This window comes from Schistocerca serialis, chromosome 4, assembly GCF_023864345.2.
Source record: "Schistocerca serialis cubense isolate TAMUIC-IGC-003099 chromosome 4, iqSchSeri2.2, whole genome shotgun sequence".
NCBI classification, from domain to species: domain Eukaryota; kingdom Metazoa; phylum Arthropoda; class Insecta; order Orthoptera; family Acrididae; genus Schistocerca; species Schistocerca serialis.
Window position 1 is genome coordinate 498,254,009 of NC_064641.1, and position 22,254 is coordinate 498,276,262.

Here is a 22,254-nt window from a genome sequence, read left to right on the forward strand (position 1 = left end):
CACAGGCAGTACACCCGACTCCGATGAAAAGACACGTTATTAACATTCTTCACCTTTATTCTTCCTGTCCAAGCATTTGCAGCCTGTGAGTTACATCTCTGCTCGCTCACATATGTCAAATAAAACTTTACAGAATGAAGTATGTAAGTGTCCCAAATGGATTCTGGGAGTAGCGCAACAGAGGTTGTGGACACATGGGATTTTGAACAATATAAATTGCATATTCCGATTTCCTAACAGCTCTGTATTATTCATTAAAAATCTTGGACTTCTTCTCTGAATGTCAGCAGGCTCTGGTCGTACGATAAATAAAAGTGAACATTATACACTGAAAAGCCAAAGAAACTGGTACACCTGCCTAATACCGCGTAGGGCCAGCGCAAGCACGCAGAAGTGCCGTAACACTACGTGGCATGGACTCGACTAACGTCTGAAGTAGTACTGGAGGGAAGTGACACCATGAATCCTACAGGGCTGTCCATAAATCCGTAAGAGTACGAAGAGGTGGAGATCTCTTCTGAACGTTGCAAGGCATCCCAGATTTTCTCAATAATGTTAATGTCTGGGGTGTTTGGTGGCCAGCGGAAGTGTTTAAACTCAGAAAAGTGTTCCTGGAGCCACTCTGTAGCAATTCTGGACGTGTGGGGTGTCGCGTTGTCCTGCTGGAATTGCCCAAGTTCGTCGGATTGCACAATGGACATGAATGGATGCAGGTTATCAGACAGGATGCTTACGCAACTGTCACCTGTCACAGTCGTTTCTAGATGGATCAGAGGTCCCATATCACTCCAACTGCATACGCCTCACACCATTACAGAACTTCCACCAGCTTGAACAGTCCCCTGCTGACATGCAGGGCCCTTGGATTCATGAGGTTGTCTCCATACCTGAACAAGTCCATCCACTCGTCCGAACAGGCAGCGTGTTTCCAATCATCAACGGGACGGGTCCAGGCGAGGCGTAAAGCTTTGTGTGGTGCAGTCATCAAGGGTACACGAGTGGGCCTCCGACTCCGAAAGCCCATATCGATGATGCTTCGTTGAATGATTCACTTGCTGACACTTATTGATGGCCCTGCATTGAAATCTGCAGAAATTTGTTTAAGGGTTGCACTTCTGTCACGTTGAACGATTTTTTATCAGTCTTCGTTAGTCCCGTTCTTGCAGGATCTTTTTCTGGCCGCAGCGATGTCGGAGATTTGACGTTTTACCAGATTCCTGATATTCACGGTACACTCTTGAAATGGTCGTACGGGAAAGTCCCCACTTCATCGCTACCCCGGAAATGCTCTGTCCCATCGCTCGAGCGCCGATTATAACACCACGTTCAAACTCACTTAAGTCTTGATAACCTGCCATTATAGCAGCAGTAACCGATCGAACAACTATGCCAGAGTTTTGTTGTCTTATATAGGCGTTGCCGACCCTACAGTCGTCTTCTGCCTGTTTACATATCTCTGTATTTGATTACGCATGTCTGTACCAGTTTCTTTGGTTCTTCAGTGGAAATCAGAAATAAAATCACGCTAAAGGCTGACTGGTTGCACCTCGAAGTGCTGTGTCTTCGTTAATTGAGCTTGTATGGGAATATTTTAATACATCAGATGAAGAGATAATCCTTGGAATGTGATCTTTAATTACCAATATTCATTTTTCCACATAGTCACCAGCCAATTGGATACATTTCTACCAACGATGAACAAGTCTTCTGAAGCCGCCACACAAGAAGTCGACACTCTGTTTCCGCAACCACAATCTCATAATTCTCTCACTGTCTTCATCTGAAGCCTGATGATGTCCCCGTAGATCGCCTTTTATTATCAGGAACTGATGGAAGTCAGACGGTGCTGTATGGAGGATGCCATATGGTGGTGAGATTCAGTTCAAATGGTTCAAATGGCTCTGAGCACTATGGGACTTAACATCTGTGGTCATCAGTCCCCTAGAACTTAGAACTACTTAAACCTAAATAACCTAAGGACATCACACACACCAATGCTCGAGGCAGGATTCGAACCTGCGACCGCAGCGGTCACGCGGTTCCAGACTGAAGCGCCTAGAACCGCACGGCCACACCGGCCGGCCCCCACCTTTCGTCTCCAGTCACAATGGAATGGAGAAAGGCTTCACTTTCATTCTCGTAACGCGAGAGGAGTTCCTGGCAAATTTCAAGTTTGTGCGTTTTCATTTCAGGAGTCAGAATCCGGGGTACCCATCGTGCATAGATCTTCCGATAGCCAAGCAAAGCAATAATGTGACCCACACGTTCTTGAGAAATGCCGATTGTGCTTGCAGTTTCTCTCTGTGTGATACGACGATTGTCCTGAATCAATCTGTCAACATTTTGCTTGTGAAACTCGGTGGTTGCTGTCACAGGACGTCCAACTCTTTGTTTGTCACGCAGGTCAGATATTCCCGCCTCAACATCTTTGAACTTATTCGCCCAACGTCGCACAGTACTCACATCAACACAATCACCATAAACTGCTTTCATTCTCTGATGAATCTCCTTTGGGGTGACACCTTCTCCTTTCAAGAATTCAATGACTGCACGTTGCTTAAATTGCATTGACCGACGGTCTGCGCGGGGTTCCATACTTTACACTGTAACAACACAAGCGTTCAATGCTAAGGCCAACTGGAGCTGTATAGAAGAGGCTACGTAACAAGCCAATACCTGCCGCATACCAATGCTGCCAACTGTTGAAGAGTTACGAAGTTGGAGGCATTACTTTTCAGTCAACCGTCGTACTAGAAATCATTAATAACTACAGCCCACGGTGCTTACATTCTGACGGCTTTTTTTTTTTTTTTTTCTTTAGAAAGGTATATTTTAAGTCCTCTGTTGGTAGAGGGCACCGAATTGTAGTAGGTAACATAGGAGTGTGTAGCTTAATTATGTCTGTGATTCGCAAACAGCGTGCTACAGTCGAGTTTCGAGTTCTAAGAATTCGTCCACACATGGAACATTCGGTGTCCTTCAGCACGACAAATGCCAGACCACATACGAGCGCTGCGACATCTGCAACTATCCGCCGCCTTGGCTTCATTGTCATCGATCATCGTCCATACAATCCCGACTAACCCCCATTCGATTTTCATCTATTTCCAAAACTTAAGGAACACCTTTGAGGACTTCACTTTGATAGTAATGAAGCGGTGCAGAGATTGTGACTCCGTCAACAAAGCCAAACATTCTACAGTGACGGTATCAACAAACTGGTTTGTCGCTGGGAGAAATTCGTTCATTGCCAGGGTGACGTTCAGAAATAAACATGCAGACATGAAGAATAAGGCTGTAGAATGTTAATAACGTTTATTTTATTTAAAAAGTTTAAGAGTTCTTGCATTAAAAAAATTCGTAGGCACTACTTTTAAGTTCGCTCTCGTACAATACGATACTCCCTGCCTCCTTCTTTTATTGGTGGGTTCTCCTCTTACGGCCTCTAGTGATCAATTCCGCATTACGCATTAGTGCTCAGATACTTTTTTTTTAGATAGTGTAAACGAGCTGCGCTTCCCTAGAATTTTCCCAACTAACTTAAGTTGACCATTAGCGTAGCATTCAATCGACCTTACGTGCTCGTTCCATTTCGTGCCATTTTAGAACGTTAGGCGTAGATATATAAAACCGACGTGACTCTGTCAAGCTGTACAACTGCATTAGAACATTACAGGATAATTTTTCCTATTTGCCTGCATTAACTCACATTTTTCCACATTTCGAACAAGCTACCATTCTTCACACCAGTTAGAAATCTTATGTAAGTCATCCTGTATCCTCCTACAGTTACCCAACGTCGACACTTCACCGTACACTACAGCGACATCAGTAACAAGTTACAGAGCGAGGTGGCGCAGTGCTTAGCACACTAGCACACGGTTCAAACCCGCGTCAGGCCATCCTGATTTAGGTTTTCCATTATGTCCCTAAATCGCTTCAGGCAGATTCTGGGATGGTCCCTTTGAAAGAACACGGCCGACTTTCTTCCCTATCCTTCCCCAGAACGATGGGGCCGAAGTCTTCGATGTTTGCTCCCCTCCCCCAAACCAACCAGCAGCCAGTGAGATAGCTGCTCACCCTACCTGTCAAATTGTTTATGTATACACAGAGTGATTCCGTGATGATGCTATAACTTTTCAGAGATAGTAGACAAGGGTAAGTGTATCAATCTGAGGTAATGGACTCCTGTCTGGAAACGCCCGAGACTTTTCGATGCCTCTGACAGTGAATCTCTTTTACTGCTAGCTCTTTGCTTTTCATATTTTGGAAGGAGGCAGTATCGACGAAAACAAGAAAAAAATGTCCAGTAAACATGGGCTTTAAAGCTCATACCTTAAGAGCTTTGAGCACTTGTTCAATAGAAGATCAACAAGTACTCTGAGCTTTTGAAGTGTGCATTTTAGAGCCCAAATGTGCTAGACATGTTCTCCTTGTTTTGATCCATACTGCCACCTCTGAAACTTGTCTTTCTTTCAGTCTCAGCAACAACAGTACCGGTACACGTATTCCACTTCCAGACGTGTCACAACGGTTTTCGCTTATGACTTTTGACTCGGTTGTTTCTGGACCAGGGTCCCTTACATCAGATTATTACATTAACCCTTCTCCATGATCCCTGAAAGTTTGTAACACTATCATGGAATCACTCTGTAGAAAACAAGAGCGATACAGTCACACTTCGTGGGTAACATCTGACGTGGTAGCTGCGTCGTCAAATCAGTCGAAGTAGAACGACCAGCCAACCGTATTTGAACGAGAGTGGCACTCCACATTCTTTTTACGTGACGGAAACAAAACAAACGCAAATATCGGGTGGTTATAATTAAACTTTCCCTATTCAACTCATTATAACACGGAAACTAATTACCGTACTTGGCAGCATTGATGTCAAGTACAAGGGAAGAGAAATAATGCAGAATCAGTTCAATTGAAACACTTTTAATTTGCTGCTACGGTACAACATACCCTTACATAACGGTACCATTACTGCTACAAAAGGGGCTCAACATGGCACCTATCAGTGTCTAGAAGAGTCTGAAACCGCAGGATTGCATTATGCACAGCAGAACGAAGCATGTCCGTAGGTATGCTGGCTGCCTCTCTTGATATGGTGCGCTTCACATCAGCACATGTGTGAATGTTTCCCTGGTAAATCCTGTCCTTCAGGTAGCCCCACAAGCAGAAATCATAGGGAGTGAGATCAAGTGATCATACCGGCCAAGCATTTGCAAACTATCGGCTGATAATTTGATCGTTTGTTAATGTGTTTCGGAGAAGCAGGTGAGCTTCACGAGCGATGTCCAGCGAGGCCCCATCTTACATGTTGAGTTCAATACGTCTCTCTCATAAAGGGCGGGTATGACATGCTGGACAAGCATATCGCAGTAACACTGACCAGTCACACTGCATGTATTTGGCCCTTGAACGCCAACCTGTTCAAAAAAGAATGGGCCAATTATGAACGTAGCCGTGAAGCCACACCATATGGTGACACGTTCACCATACAGAGGAACTCCATGCACAGTGGCTGGAGGTGAAGATCCCCACACTTGGCAATTCTGTGTGTTCATTTCACCCGTCACAGAAAAATTAGCTTCGCGTGTCCATAGGACGGTCTAGGGCCAACCCTCATCAATTTCAATTCTTGCGAGAAAGTGGAGAGCGAATTCAACACGTCGTTGTGCGTTCTGTGGTGCAAGTTGTTATGGATCTTGTACGGATACTATTTGAGAATGGTTCGAAGCATCTTCCGTACAGTAGACCATGGGATGTTCAACTGACATGGCACAGTACGCACATTGCCTGACGATAGGGAATTGCGCGCAGCGTTGTCTCCCATAGTAACAGCGATTTCATCAACCACCTGTGGTGCAACCGGTCGTCGGCCTCTTCCAGGAGCGACGCCCAATTCTCCAGTTGATTCGAAATTCTTCATCATACTCCGCACGGAAGGTGGAGACAAAGGACCCTTCAGTAATCATGTCAGTGCAGCTGCAGCATTGCTGTTGTTTTGTTAATAGAGCTTCACCTATAATGCCCTGCTCCTTTTGTCCAAGCTCATGTTGACACGTCAACAAGTGCACTGCGAGTACAAAGTCTGGTACTCGTACGGTAATTTATTTCCGTGTTATAACGTATTAAATAGGGAAAGATTAATTATAACCACCCGGTGCAATTTCTGTAGCAATGCGAGGGCCTCTGCCGTACAGCAGAGAACGGGCTCGGTTTCATTTTTAAAAATACGCGCATATTTTTAGTGGCGGCCGCGCTTCGTGGGAGTGGCACTGGGCGCGTTTGTAGGTGGTGGCACGCCTGGCGTCGGCTGATGACAGTGGCGCGCGCTCCTGTGTCGGCGGGGGCGTGGGCGGGGAGACCAGCGGCCGTGCTGACAGAGGGCAGCGCTCAGCGCAGTCAACACTGCGGATCGGCTCCTCTAACACAGCCGGAGCTGAATTGTGTACAGGCGAGAGCTACGTGAAAGGATCCCTGTGACTGGCTCTGAAGACGTCACAGAGTGCCACACACAGGCACACGTGCAGTTACACTAGCTGTTGCTGTGTGTGATTTCCAGTGGCAAATTTTAGCGCAAACATATAAAACTTCATATACACTAGCTGGTCCAAAATATTCGGATACCCGTTAGTGGATTCTAATGTGGGGTGTGACTGCCCTCGTCTTTATGGCGATTTGAACTATGCTGGGGATACTTTCAGTGAGGTGTCGGAAGCAAAAACAGACGTAATGTCTACAGGGATACCGCAATCACTTTTTATGTAATGTTACTTATAATCCGTCTCGATTGCAAAAGTTTTTATTCACATGACCGGTTTCGGTCCCTCTAGAACCATCTGTTGTTGTTGTTGTTGTTGTGGTCTTCAGTCCTGAGACTGGTTTGATGCAGCCCTCCATGCTACTCTATCCTGTGCAAGCTTCTTCATCTCCCAGTACCTACTGCAGCCTACATCCTTCTGAATCTGCTTAGTGTATTCATCTCTTGGTCCCCCTCTACGATTTTTACCCTCCACGCTGCCCTCCAATACTAAATTGGTGATCCCTTGATGCCTCAGAACATGTCCTACCAACCGATCCCTTCTTCTAGTCAACTTGTGCCACAGACTCCTCCCCAATTCTGTTCAATACCTCCTCATTAGTTATGTGATCTACCCATCTAATCTTCAGCATTCTTCTGTAGCACCACATTTCGAAACCTTCTATTCTCTTCTTGTCCAAACTATTTATCGTCCATATTTCACTTCCACACATGGCTACACTCCATACAAATACTTTCAGAAACGACTTCCTGACATTTAAATCTATACTCGATATTAACAAATTTTTCTTCTTCAGAAACGCTTTCCTTTCCATTGCCAGTCTACATTTTATATCCTCTCTACTTCGACCATCATCAGTTATTTTGCTCCCCCAATAGCAAAACTCCTTTACTACTTTAAGTGTCTCATTTCCTAAACTAATTCCCTCAGCATCACCCGACTTAATTCGACTACATTCCATTATCCTCGTTTCGCTTTTGTTGATGTTCATCTTATATCCTCCTTTCAAGACACTGTTCATTCCGTTCAACTGCTTCCAAGTCCTTTGCTGTCTCTGACAGAATTACAATGTCATAGAACCATCTTCAGATCTGAAATGACAATGATACTAATTTACTATTTCACAAATGCAAGCCTATTTCGTCGTATCTGATCAACATCAAATGTACCAGAGCGTACCTGCAATTTCGGTTACAGGTGTAACCCGTCCACACTCAACAAACTTAATATGCTGCGTCACATTAAATTGGTTGGCAGAATGCACGTCATTTATATTACTTATAAAACTCTTACCGACAAGTGGCGTCTGGTGCATTTGTTACATTACATAAGCACATACGATAGGAAGCAGATTTTTCTAATTTGCTTTTATCTCTAAAAATACTCAGTTAAGATCTATAATCATCAAGGTTAGAATCTGTTCTTGTCAGAATTAAAATACATTATAAAGTTATCGTTTTCGTATTTTGAAAACAAAGGCGATTTCTATATCCATGGCGCTGGTGTAGACTTGTTCTCCTCCATGGTCTGCTCCCGTGGTTTCCGCCATTTCGGTGTTGTGCCGCGCATCATTCGGTCGTCTGATGTCCATCGCCGTGGGTATGAGGGCCGTGCAGGAGGGCCCCGTCAACGACGTCAGGCGCTGCACGCATCTTCCAGCTGTTTCTCCGTGCACCATCTCTCATCCTTCGGCTTGGACTTCTATACGCAACAGTGATAATTTCAGTAAGTCGTCATAAATACTAAAATAGGCATTATGATTGAACTTGCTTTGCTAGTTGAGGATTAAATCCGGGTCTTTCTTTTTGTAGGTGTATATTTCGACTTCTTCTAAAATGTTAAGAAACCGTCCCTTATGAACTCTATGTAGGATTCTTAAGTTTTGTTCAACGTTCGTGACTGAGTGCTTTAAGGCAGCCATATGCGCCCCAAACGCTGTTTTGTTTTGAGAGCAGGTGTGCTCCCTGAATCTAGTTTCAAAGTTCGTACCAGTCTGCCCTATGTATTGTTTACAGCAGTCATCACATTTGATCTTATATACAACTGAATCCTGAAATTTATTCCTACTATTACATATTTTGTGCCGGAGCTTCAATTTTAGCGTGTTATTTGTTCGGAACCCTATTTTAACGTCGGATTTACGAAAGCATCTTTCAGTCTTATCTGTAATTCTTCCACTGTAAGTGAGAGTCTCGTATTTTTTTTTTGTTCCTCTTAACTGCGACTTTACTTCCTTCTATTTGTTTCATTTGCATCTTGTTTATCTTATTATAATTATTCATCACCTCCTTACTCGTATATCCGTTCGCTACGGCCACTTGTTTTAAAATACTTAGGTCTTCTTCTACTTCCTGTTGGTTTAGTGGCAATCTTAGTAGCCTTATACCATCGCAGTACAGTATGGCCATTTGTATCGCGGTGGGTGACAAGAGCGCTCATTAATAACTTTATCTGTTCACGTAGGTTTTCTGAATATGCTAAATTCATGTTTCCCGTCTTTCTTTATTAATGTCAAATCTAAGTAATCTATACGGTTGTCTTCTTCAAAATCCATAGTGAATCTAATTTTCGGGTGTCGAGAGTTCATTTTTTGTTCTACACGTTTTCGATATCATTTTTATCTCCTTTGTACAATAAAAGGTCTGTAGAGGAATGCCAGCCAATTCTTCCTCAAGAGCCGATCTCTGAAAGGGTACTGATGCTGGAGTCTGGAGCGATTTTGACGCTGTAGCTTTTCCAGAAGCTATTCCATTGGGTCCAGGTCGCTACTCTGGGCAAGCCAAACCGTTTGAGGAATGATATTGACCTCAAACTATTGCCATATCTTATGACAGGGTGTCATGTCGTACTGATACAAATCAGATTTGCGACTGGATTCAAAACTTCCTTGCAGATAGAACTCAAAACGTCGCTCTTAAAGGAATAAAATCGACAGATGTAAAGGCAATTTCGAGAATAACGCAGGGAAGCTTGAAAAGGCCGTTACTGTTTACAATTTATATAAATAATCTAATAAAAAGCGTTGGAAGCCCTTACGACTGTTCGCAGATGATGCAGTTGTCTGTAAGAAAGTAGCAACGCCAGAAGACACTATGGATTTGCAGAATAACCTACAGAGGACTGATGATTGGTGCAGACTCTGGCAGTTCACGCAGAACGTAAATAAATGTGACATATTGTTCGTACGTAGGAAAAGACATCCACTACTGTACAACTACATTATTGATGACAAATCGCTGGAAACAGTATCTACGTTAAAATATCAAGGAGTAGCTACCCAGAGTGACCGTTAAGTGGAATGACCACATAAAACAAATGTGTGGGAAACCAGATGCCTGACTGAGATTCATGGGAAGAATGTTAAGGAAACGTAACTTATCCACGAAGGAAGTGGCTTACAGTGCGCTTGTTCCACCGATTCTTGAGTACTGTAAGTCAATCTGGGACACTTGCCAGGTAGAACTGATAGAAGAGATAGAGAAGATCCAGCGATGAGCGGCGCGTTCCGTCACGGGATCGTTTAGTCGACCCGAGGGTGTTACAGAGACGCTCAACAAAATCCAAACGCAGACGTTACTAGAGAGGTGTTGTGCGCACCGCGGAGAGGTTTACCATTGAAATTTCGAGAGAGTACTTTCCGGAAAGAGTAGGACAACATTTTAATTCTTCCGACATACACCTCGCGAAATGACTACGATGAGAAAATTCGAGAAGTTAGAGCTAATACAGAGGCTTACAGACGATAATTTTTCCCGCACGCCATTCGTGAGCAAACGGGTAAGATGGGGTCAATTAGTGCTAACAGAAGTACAGGGTGGAGCAGAGGAAACGCACGTTTTTTGAACAGCTAGTACGCGGCGACGAGAGGGGGTATTTACTTTGAATGAATGTTAGCAGACTGCCCATACAATGCAGTTTCAGTCGCTATGGAGCGTTGGAGCGTAGAGTATCGTGTGTTCGTTGTCGAGCAGTACTTTAGAAACAATGATTCTGTAGTCACAGTGCAACGTCTTTTCCGTCAAAATTTTAGAGTTGGACGTCGAGGTGCAGTTCCTGATCGAAATACTATACTCCGATGGGTTGCAGCGTTTAGAAGTACTGGATCTGTGATGGAAAAGTAACCACCTGGTCTTCCCCGTTCAGTTCGTGCTCCGGAAAATGTAGACCGAGTGAGAACGGCAGTTTTTGCTCGTCCGAAACGATCGGCTAGACGACAGGCTGTAGCGCTGGGTATGTCACGTCTTTCGCTTCGCTACATCTTACAGGATGATCTTAAGTTTCACCCGTACAAGATAATGATCGTCTAGCAGCTTAGTGAAGGGGATTATGTGCAGTGCAGAGAGTTTTCGAGTAAGGGACGAAATTTTTACGGAAGATGCAGATGCTACAGTCTTCATGAGTGATGAAGTACATTTTCTTGTAGACGGTTACGTGAATGTTCAAAACTGTCGGTACTGGGAGCCGGAGAACCCATATGAATTACACCAAAGACATCTCCACAATTTAAAAGTAACAGTGTGGTGCTGCATTTCAGAGATGGGGATTGTTGGACCTTTTCTTTTTTTTTGAGAGGAAGGAACTGCAGTTACTTTGACAGCAGCGCGCCACATTAAAATATTAAACAACTTTCTTCGTCCAGAACTTTAAAAGCGTCAAGGGATGATAGAAATATGGTTTCAGCGGGACGGTGCCACAGTTCATACAGAAAGAGCATCCATGGAAGTGGTTCGACAAATGTTCCCAGGACATGTTATTTCGAGATATGACAATGTTTACTGGCCCCCTCACTCACCCAATTTGTCGATATGCGACTTGTTTTTTTGGGGATATTTAAAATCAAAGTCCACATGAACAAGCCGGCACAATCGATGACCTGAAGAATTCCATTCGCCAGGAAATCGAAGCCATGCCGAATGAGAATGTTGGAGAGAGCCATGCGTAACTTTCGGGAGAGGATCCAAATTTGTATCCAGCAAGAAGGACGTCATCTCCAATACATTATTTTTCGAACCTAATTAAAGTATGTATATGTCAAAACTGCAATAAAAATCTATCACTTAATGCTTGTTTTTATTATTTTTATCAAACTGTGTCCCAGTCATTCAATAGTGAAAAACATGCGTTTCCTCTACTCCACCCTGTACTATCCGCCACACACCGTTAGATAGCTTGCGGAATATGTTGTAGATGTTCCTCTACCATAGGCATTACACAATGCTGTAAAATCTGTTCGTATCCTTCCGTACTTAGAGCTTTCTTAAGCGCAATAAAGACACGACACCCCAGCCTCACAAAATAGCCCTGTACCGTAACACCACCTTCTCTGTGCACTTTTGTCACTACACATGATGGCACTTGTTCTCCAAGGATTCGCCAAACCCCAGCCATTCCATCGGATTGCCACAAGTTACAGCGTGATTCATAACTCCAAATCTCTCGTTTCCAGTCATCCGCTATCCAGTGGCGCCACTTTTTGTGCCACCTCAACTGTCGCATAACATTCACTACAGAAATGTGTGGCTTATGAGGCGCAGCATGAAAACTCCGTTCCATTCTCTTAATTCCCCACGTACAGCGGTAATGCTTGTAGCACTTTGGAAGTCACGAGTCATTCCTTCCGTTATTCTGACGGTTTTTTTGCGGTCACCCTCCTCAGTGCTCGAAGGTCCCCATCAGGTCTACTTGGTCTGAGTTTAGCTGTTGTTTCTTCTCGAGGTCTGCTGGTCTTGGTTTAGCTTGGTTGTTCGTTCGCGTTGCTTTTTCATAATCTCATTAGTCGACTTGGATAGCTTTAGCTTCTGCTATTACTTCTTCTCTGCTGGCAACAGAATAGACCCCACCACCTTTTATACCGGCGGGTGTGCCTCGTGAGACATCTAGTGGTCAATTCCGCATTACACAGTGGTGTCTGGATACGTTTGATGTGGTGTAGTGTAGTGTACACTTCATTAGGATTACGCTGTAGACGATCTGAGAAGGTGAAGTAAAAGCTATATACACTTCAGCAACATCACCTTAAGTGGAGGTTCTGTTCGAGAGGTACGAAAAAATGGCAGCTGTCTCAAAAATATGTCAATTTCTTGGTAGTTTTTCTAAGTTTAAATGTTAAAAAAAAAAATTCGAATAAAACAGTCCTCGATAAGGCCGCCTAAATTTAATTATCTTTCATTTAAAAAAAAATTAAATGAATCGGTTAATCTATCTAGGCTCTAGAGTACTTCGCGCGCTGGAAAATATTGATTCAAGAAGAACGCGTTTATAATTTGGAGTAACAAAAACAAGATGTTCCAGACTTACGGCTAATCTACGCTCCCATGCCATAGAGGCATTCTTCCTCTTCCTCAAACACGCTGTGGTTCTGAATCTGGTGCTGTATTTTATCAATCCGGGCTCCGTTAACAAGCCAGACATTCCTTGCTCCGCTGTGGTCATGCATTTCCAGCCAGGTTTTGCTGTTCGTCTCTAGGACGATTTCTAACACCTTCGCCGCGCGGGGTAGCCGCGTTGTCTCATCAGGCGTCTGTCACGGTCCGCGCGGCTCCCCCCCCCCCCCCCCCCCAGTCGGAGGTTCGAGTCCTCCCTCGGGCATGGGTGTGTGTCGTCCTTAGCGTAAGTTAGTTTAAGGTAGATTAACTAGTATGTAAACTTAGGGACCGATGACCTAAGCAGTTTGGTCCCATAAGACCTTACCACAAATTTCCAAAAAAATAAATAAATAAATTCCTAATACGTTAATAGTATTCAGAGTAGATGAATAACCTTCGCTGAATATACCTGCAGCTGTATATGCTCCTATTTCAACAGTTTCTGCCTCCACAATGAAAATGATTCGGTACCGGTTTGCAATTGCACGCTTTGAGCACTCGTCGTTTTGCGTATTCAAAGAATGGTTCAAATGGCTCTGAGCACTATGGGACTTAACTTCTGAGGTCATCAGTCCCCTAGAACTTAGAACTACTTAAACCTAACTAATCTAAGGACATCACGCACATCCATGCCCGAGGCAGGATTCGAACCTGCGACCGTAGCGGTCGCGCGGTTCCAGACTGTAGCGCCTAGAACCGCTAGGCCACTCCGGCCGGCGTTTTGCGTATTGGCACCCGTGCATTTTCTGGGCGAAATTCGTAAATGGTCCAGTCTTTTCTTAAACTAATTCATCGAGCGCCTACAGCTACCTGTATTTCGGTCTGTGCACGGTTCCATTCAACACGCTGTAACCTCTAGCGTGCTTTCAAAATCGGTAAATCCTTTTGTAGTCACAATCTATATATACTTCAGGGATGCAAATTATGTAAAAAAAAATCAATTTTTTCATCGGTCTCGATCAGAACCTCCCCTTAAGTACAATGTACCTACAAGGCGGTTACTTGCTCCATTTGCTAGATTTTCTGAAATCTGCGGCCTTGGATCTTGATCTAATATCAAAAATACAGATCTTATATCGTGCACTACATAATAACACACATTAGAAGGGAAAGTTAGTAAGGAAAAATAACATCACTACACAGAAATCTGCATTTGTATTGAGAACATACGTTACTTCTACCAACTGTATCTGACCCCCGTGGTGGAGGTCGGTAACGCATGCCTGTAAACTCTGTGACCAAGCTTCCCGTCTGGCCTGCAGTAAACTTCCACGTCGAGAAAAGGCAATACCCTGTTCATTTCTATCTACATGGTAAAGTGAATTTTGCTGTGCTGCTGGTTGAGATGTTCGTGGAAGTTCTGAACCTCTTCCTCTCCGTGTGGCCAGATAACAAAGGTGTCATCAACGTTCTGGGCGTAATGGTGCGGACTGGAGTGCTGTTTCTTCGAACGCTTGCATAAAAATGTCTGCTGCGGCAGGCGAAAGAGGGGAACTCATAGCTATACCGTCCGTCTGCTCATAAAAATACCCTTTCCACCTGAAATAGGTGGTCGTCAAACAGTGGCGCACTAGCTCGCAGATATCAGGTGCGTTCCTCTAAGTCGTTCATGGTGTCCGTCACAGGTACATTCGTGAATAAAGACTTCACTTCAAAACTGACCATCAAGTCCGTATCCGAGACAAGCTTTTCTTTCAAAAGTGCTGTAAAATGGGTGGAGTACTTGACGCGTGAATCTGTATGGCTTACTAAACGTCTAAGCTTCGGAGCCAATTCTTTCGCTAATTTGTAGGTCGGTGAGTTAATACTACTCACTATAGGCCGTAAAGGAAAGGCTTCTTTGTGGATATTTGGTACACCATATATTCTTGGTGCCTGTGGCAGTCGTGGAATGAGTCTTCGGGTCGTGTCAAAATTCATCCTAGTTTGCTTGAGCAGCGCTTGCGTCGATTTCATTATCTTGGGCGTCGGATGTCCCTTTATTCAAAAGATCCTCCATCCGCTTGTCGTAATCTACTGTGTCCAACACTACGGTGGCGTTTCCCTTGTCCTCCTGTATTACCACTTTCTGGGAATTGTTGTTCAGCTCCTTGATGGCTTTGCGGAAGGACAGCTCTCGCAAAGCAACAGGCGCGCGGCAGGCCACAGTGGTGGAGGGTAAACAGAGCGCTGACGCGGCCTAGTCGATACTAGGCAGTTAGTAAACAACGCTACGCTGGAGTCGCCGGTCAGTTTCCTATTCGCCGATTCCCACCAATGGCAAGCAGTAAAGGAAACTCCAATGGAAAACGCCTATTTCCGCCAGTGACAACATGCAGTGCAAAGACCAATAAAAAGAACTCCTAATACCCTTCCTTCTCACCCTCGCATCCAATGACAGCACTCCTCCATAGTATATAAGTAACCGAACTAGTGCTCATTCAGCAGTTAGCAATACACCCTGAGGAAGGCGCCTTGCAATAGTAGCCGAAACGTCGGAATTTTATAGATGACAATGCGGCCTCAAACCCAGAAGAATTTTATTGGAAGAGGACTACTGTTCTCATCACCGTCTGGCCATGTAGACCTTAATTTTCCATTATGTATGTAAGTCACTTATGGGAGAAGGCCGGGTGATTCCTTTGAAAAGGCCGCGGGCGGATGGATGGGTGGATGAAGGAAGGAAACGCGAATGACGTCGTCGAAGACGTTACACGTGACTAGACTGGACAAGTATGATGAGAAAGAAAATCGGTCTTCCCCTTTCCAAATGGCGACTCGACGCTAAATCTTGATCTTCTTTTTTTCCATAATTTATTTGGGTAATTAATGATCATTTTTACCCAAAAAGTCTAAGCTGTTATGGCAAAGGAATTAAATTTCGATTAATTTCTCAGTCCAGGGCTCGCAGCAGTTACTGGAGGATTTCTCTATGCTTTTGTGGTGACGCCTTATACAAATAATTTTTATCATCTATTTCCTCTCCACAATTAATAACTGTCTGAAATGTGGATCCTGGTGTTTTCTTTCTTTTATGTACCTTAGACTACGACAAACAGATATTATTTATCAAGTTGATAATTTTCTCGTACGTAGGGATTCATAAAGCAAATGAGATTACCTTAACGCCAGTGCACAAGACTGGTGCAAAAATGGTTCAAATGGCTCTGAGCACAATGGTATTTAACTTCTGAGGTCATCAGTCCCCTAGAACTTAGAACTACTTAAACCTAACTAACCTAAGGACATCACACACATCCATGCCCGAGGCAGGATTAGAATCTGCGACTCTAGCGGTCGCGCGGTCCCAGACTGTAGCGCCTAGAACCGCTCGTCCACTCCGGCCGGCCACAAGACTGGTGCATAGTCGAAAAAAAGTATGTATTCCACGTTTCCTGTAGATACAGTTGTGCTGTGGTCCGGATAACAGGTGCATTACATTCTGCGACTGAAATAGCGTAGCAACTGGATACGTACTCTGAAGTTGAAGTACGCGGGACATTACAGTTTTTGTGGGAAAAACGTCTAAATTGCACATATACTGAAGAGCCAAAGAAATTTGTACACCTGCCTAATATCGTGTAGGACCCCCGCCAGCACGCTAAAGTGCACAACACGATGTGGTGTGGACTCGACTAATGTCTCAAGTAGAACTGGAGGGAATTGACACCATGAATCCTGCAGGGCTGTTCATAAATCCGTAAGAGTACGTGGGGTGGAGATCTCAACAGCACGTTGCAAGACATCCTAGATAAGCTCAATAACGTTCATTTCTGCGGCGTTTGGTGGCCAGCGGATGTGTTTAAACTCAGTAGAGTTTTTCTAGAGCCACTGTGCAGCAATTCTGGACGTTTGGGATGTCGCATTATTCTGCAGGAATTGCCCAAGTCCATTGGAATGCACGATGGATATCAATGGATGCTGGTGATCAGATAGGATGCTTACGTACGTGTCACCTGCCAGAGTCGTGTCTAGACGTATCAGGGGTTCCATAATACTCCAACTGCACACGTCCCACACCATTACAGAGCCTCCACCAGCTTGAACAGTGCTCTACTGACACGCAGGGTCCATGGATTCATGAGGTTGCCTCCATACCCGTACACGTCCATCCGCTCGATACAATTTGAAACGAGACTCGTCCGATCAGGCAACATGTTTCCAGTCATCAACAGTCCAGTGTCGGTGTTGACGGACCCATGCGAGGCGTAAAGCTTTGTGTCGTGCAGTCGTCAAGGATACACGAGTGGGCCTTCGGCTCCGAAAGCCCATATCGATGGTGTTTCGTTGAATGGTTCGCACTCTGACACTTGCTGATGGCTCAGCGTTGAAATCTGCAGCAATTTGCGTAAGGGGTGCACTTCTGTCACGTTGAACGATTCTCTTCAGTCGTTGTTGGTCCCGTTCGTGCAGAATCTTTTTTCGGCCGCAGTAGCCAATCTAACAACTGCGCCAGACACTTGTTGTCTTACATAGGCGTTGCCGACCGCAGCGCCGTATGCTGCCTGTTTACATAGTTGAATACGTATGCCTGTACCAGATTCTTTTGCGCTTCAGTGTAGATTCTGGCGGTATAGGGACCAAATGTAATGTCGGCTTCAGCCGTAGTGAAACGGTGACAGTAATTTGATCAAGGTACTCAGACATAAGTGTTGCTTTTCGGGAAGGAAGGAAGGAAGACCTGGCACCACGCGATTTACATCTTATCGTGAAGTTAAAAGAACATCTGTGGGGAAAGAGATTTTTCAATGGGGAGGACATTCATACAGCACGTCTTGAAAGGCTTCGTAGCGATAGAGTGGATTTCTGTCGTCGAGGAATTGAACGATTGGTTGAACATCTCGACCGTTCTCTACAGAGACTTTGTGACTATGTTGAAAAATGGTGTCATATGTATGTTTCACAATGAAGTGCAGTGCAGCATTCAGTAAAAGTCACTTCGCCTGCCACAATAATGTGCAACTTGCTTTTTAATGTCCCTTCGTGTCGTCCACCACATCGTTTTAGGTTTATGCTTCTGTGCCGTGCCTTCTTACACCTTTTCACGTGAAACCAAGAGGTAAACGTATAAAGAAAAATTTTAAATCTCTGTGAGAGACGTTAGACCTATGATTAACCAGATGCTGTACTAAAACGAAAGTTGTTCTCACGGGAGAATAATAAACAACTGTACATGAAGCGCAATCATTGAGGGTGCAGTGCAACAGCGACAGAAGAGAAATATATGATAGAGGGAAGCGGACACGTATCGGAATTTTCTTTTTTTCTTATTTTATGCTACCAAATTTAGTTTTGTTCTCCTGATGACTCGCATTGTTCGTTTTATCGATGGGAAGGGAGACTGGAGATCATACTCCTTTTGCACAGAATGCTGTCAAATTGATAGAATATCGGTACTGTAAATTTCCAAGGAAGACAATACCGTTCTTTTGTTACGTCGGCTGACGCAGCTGACGTGTTTTGTTAATGTAGTTTTGATGTCCAGTGGTATTGTAAGTTTGCTTTTTATAAAGTTGTGTTAGAAAAGTAGGTACTTTTTCTTCCGATTGATTACCCAGTCAAAGTTCGACACCAGTGGGCCATCTTTTGTGGAAACCTATTTCTTAAGGTGAGTCATTTATGACCTAACGTACAATGATTCTTTAGAGTACCGAAAGGGTTGACAGCATGGAATGTTTTACTTCACAGTATTCTCCCCTACTGTCAGCGAGAATTTTGTTTTGAATTACTATCTCTGAGCATACCATAAAACAGTTTTTCGGCAGTATGCTAACGAAAAAAATGTGTAACATCGATGTGTGACATCGATGTGTAAAAGTCGATGCTTGCACAAAGCGTTACACTTTGGCGAGAACAATACATCAGTAAAAAGTGACGTACTGACAATCCTCATTAAAGAAAGTCGGCGTATGAGCTAAGAGGTAGGTGACACGCATCGTGCTATAAACTGAATCCACAGAAGATGTAATATACGTGCCGAAACATAGGTCTGAGGATGGACAAGCTAGATCAATGAGAGCAGACGAATATGGCTTACCATCTTCGCTGTCATACTGATACTGAATTTCTGATATGAGCGCAGAGTCAGTTTGAGTTTCTCGATTCTTTTTCCTGTGAAGCGGAGTGAAAATCCCCATTGGGTCAGTCAGACTTCGCTCTTTCGTGGTTTTCCTAAATCACGAGAGGCGGATCTGAGTTCGAAATTCATACGAGGGCTGAAACTTATATAGTGGCAACTATTTATTTACAGCTCGTACAAAATAGATACGTGTTTCAAAGTTCTACTACCCTTCAAAGTAGTCACCAGCATTGTGTATAACCCGTTGTCAGCGATGCGGAAGTCGTAGGATACTCTTAGCAGTGCCAGTTGTGTTGACAGTTCGAGCGGCGCGGTCTGTTGCCCGACGAATTTGTAGCAGTTCTGAAGCGAATGGCCGGTCGCGGTGACCGAGCGGTTCTAGGCGCTTCAGTCCGGAACCGCGCGACTGCTACGGTCGCAGGTTCGAATCTTGCCTCGGTCATGAATGTGTGTGATGTCCTTAGGTTAGTTAGGTTTAAGTAGTTCTAAGTGTAGGGGACTGATGACCTCAGATGTTAAGTCCCATAGTACTCAGAGCCATTTGAACCATTTGAAGCAAATGCCATGAAGAGTTTCCTTCAGTTTAGAAATCGAGTTGAACTTACGAGGCCGTAAGTCAGGGGAGTGCAGTAGGTGGTATAGCACTTAGCAGCGCCATCTGTCAAACAAATCAGTAACAGCTTGCACTGTGCGTGCTTGAGCATTGCCCTGCAAAATGTTGGTCAGGTCCTGCAGAAAGTGTCATCACTCCTGTCTCTAAGCTGTCCATTTTTGGAACACAGCCTAGTACCAGCTTGGAGACAGAAGTGACGACACTTTCTGCAGGACCCTTTCTGATTTGTATTCATAACTATGTCGCAAGACTTACAATTCATTCACGGTGTCTCAATGATTCAGCAATCTTATTCGTAAGTAATTACATTCAGAATGCCGGTGTACAGATCTTGATTAACTAATTCGTCATAATCAAAACGGAGTTCTCACAAAACTAAAGAAAATGTAAATTGTGTTTCAGGAGCTGCAGACCTCTGAAGAAGTGACGTGGAACTGACTTGATTAACACAGCGACTCTGGAGTAACTGCAGAGGTAGCCGCGGAGAGTGTAAACTAAGGTAAGGTAAGGTAAGGCAAGGCAAGGTCAACCCTGTTGCCGGAGTGCCTGAGTCACGTTTCGACGGGACTCATGAACCTGTCCGCTTCTCTGCTTTTGAAACAGCTTGTCTATCGTCAGAGTCGCCGCTTCACGGTTTCCTGCCGGCACGAGGCTTACACCTCACGACAGTGTTTTTTCCTAGCGACCCAAATTAAACCATCATGCACTCTCGTAAATCTCAAAGTAGATATTTGCTTTCCCGTAAAGTAAGACATTTCTTAACATATATGTCGTATCATTAAGAAGTAATTTTTCACTTCGCATTGATATTTTCTGAAAGGACAAAATCTTATGCTTCATCCAGACCAGTATTAACACCTTTAGTATTTCCCAGGTAATACAGTAACATTTTAATTCGTCCATCGGCACCTTAGGGCATCCCCCCAAACACTCATCAGCCAGTAGCTGATACCTAATTTTCAAAGTCGACAAATGCTTCTATAATGCAAGCTTCCAACTTGAAGTCCACATCCAGGTCCAACGAACGGATCGTATGGGTTCATTCCATGATAGACTACTAAGAAGTAACTAGTTTAACCGAGACACTGGCACGCTGTCTGATGAATCGTGCTCCACAATTTGTCCTCCGTTTACCGATCAAAACCTAATGATAAAAGTCTTATCCACCGCCAAAGTTTTAACCAGCTTCTTTCGGGATTAGTATCAGCATATGATTGGCGATGTCTTATTGTTACAGTCGCAATATTTTCTACAAATAATGTAAATGTCACATTGTATCACCAGCGCCTGTCGTGTAGGTTCCATGCCCACATCTACGGCAACTGACAAAGTCGATACAAAATTAACTATCTCGATCACACTTTATTTAACTACACAGATTAAGTGTTTCGACAAACTGCCATCATCGGATCTGTCGTAAGGCAACAGAGGAATAACTGCAAGATACACATTTCTTTCACATATTACTAGAAAGAAAAAATATACAAAAATTAATATGGAAAAATAAGGTATAGACACATAGAAAAGATACAAATCAAAACTTAATGTAAAATTGAGAACAGTATATCATGCCAAATAGTTCTTAAACGTACCACATATACACTGAAGCGCGAAGGAAACGCCGGCCGCTATGGCCGAGCGGTTATAGGCGCTTTACTCCACAACCGCGCTGCTGCTGAGGTCGCAGGTTCGAATCCGGCCTCGGGCATCGATGTGTGTGGTGTCCTTAGATTAGTTAGGTTTAAGAAGTTCTAAGTCTAGAGGACTGATGACCTCAGTTCTTCAGTCCCATAGTGCTTGGAGCCATTTTTTTGCCAAGGTACACAGTATCTCCAAGGTAACGATGACGTGGGGATTTTCCCGTACGACCATTTCACGAGAGTACCTTGAATATCAGGAATCCTGTAAAACATCAAATCTCCGACATCGCTGCGGCCGGAAAAAGATCCTGCAAGAACGGGACCAACGACAACTGATGAGAAATCGTTCAAGGTGACAGAAGTGCTACCCTTCCCCACATTGCTGCAGATTTCAATGCTGGGCTATCAACAAGTGTCAGCGTGTGAATCATTCAACGAAACATCATCGATATGTGCTTTCGGAGCCGAAGGCCTACTCGCGTACCCTTGGTGACTGCACGACACAAAGCTTTACGCCTCGCCTGGACCCATCAACACCGACATTGGACTGTTGATGACTGGAAACATTTTGCCTGTTCGGATGAGTGTCGTTTCAAATTGTATCGAGTGGATGGACGTGTACGGGTGTGGAGACAACCTCGTGAATCCATGGACCCTGCTTGTCAGTAGGGCACTGTTGAAGCTGGTGGATGCTCTGTAATGGTGTGGGGCGTGTGCAGTTGGAGTCATATGGAACCCCTAATCATAATAATGAGCTATGGCATCGGTGGCCGGGAGACCCCTCGCGGGGCGGTTCGGCCGCCGCTCCACAAGTTCTTTAACGCCACTACGGCAACTTGCGAGTGAATGAGGATGAAATGATGATGAAAGACACACAACACCCATTCATCTCGAGGCAGAGAAAAATCCCTGACCCCGTCGGGAATCGAACCCGGGATCCCGTGCCCGGGGAGCGAGAACGCTACCGCAAGACCACGAGCCGCGGACAGGGAACACCTGATACGTCTAGATACGACTTTGGCGA

General features: G+C 44.4%; 1 protein-coding gene across 2 annotated transcripts in view; it reads left to right on the plus strand.

The window, feature by feature from the left end:
* Positions 1–22,254, plus strand: part of LOC126475218 (CYFIP-related Rac1 interactor B) — a 411,164-nt gene that overhangs the window by 123,000 nt on the left and 265,910 nt on the right. For both annotated transcript variants that reach the window (XM_050102880.1, XM_050102879.1), the window contains exon 2: positions 19,993–20,089. The gene's annotated coding sequence lies outside the window, so the exon portion shown is untranslated. The remainder of the gene's footprint in view (positions 1–19,992; positions 20,090–22,254) is intronic.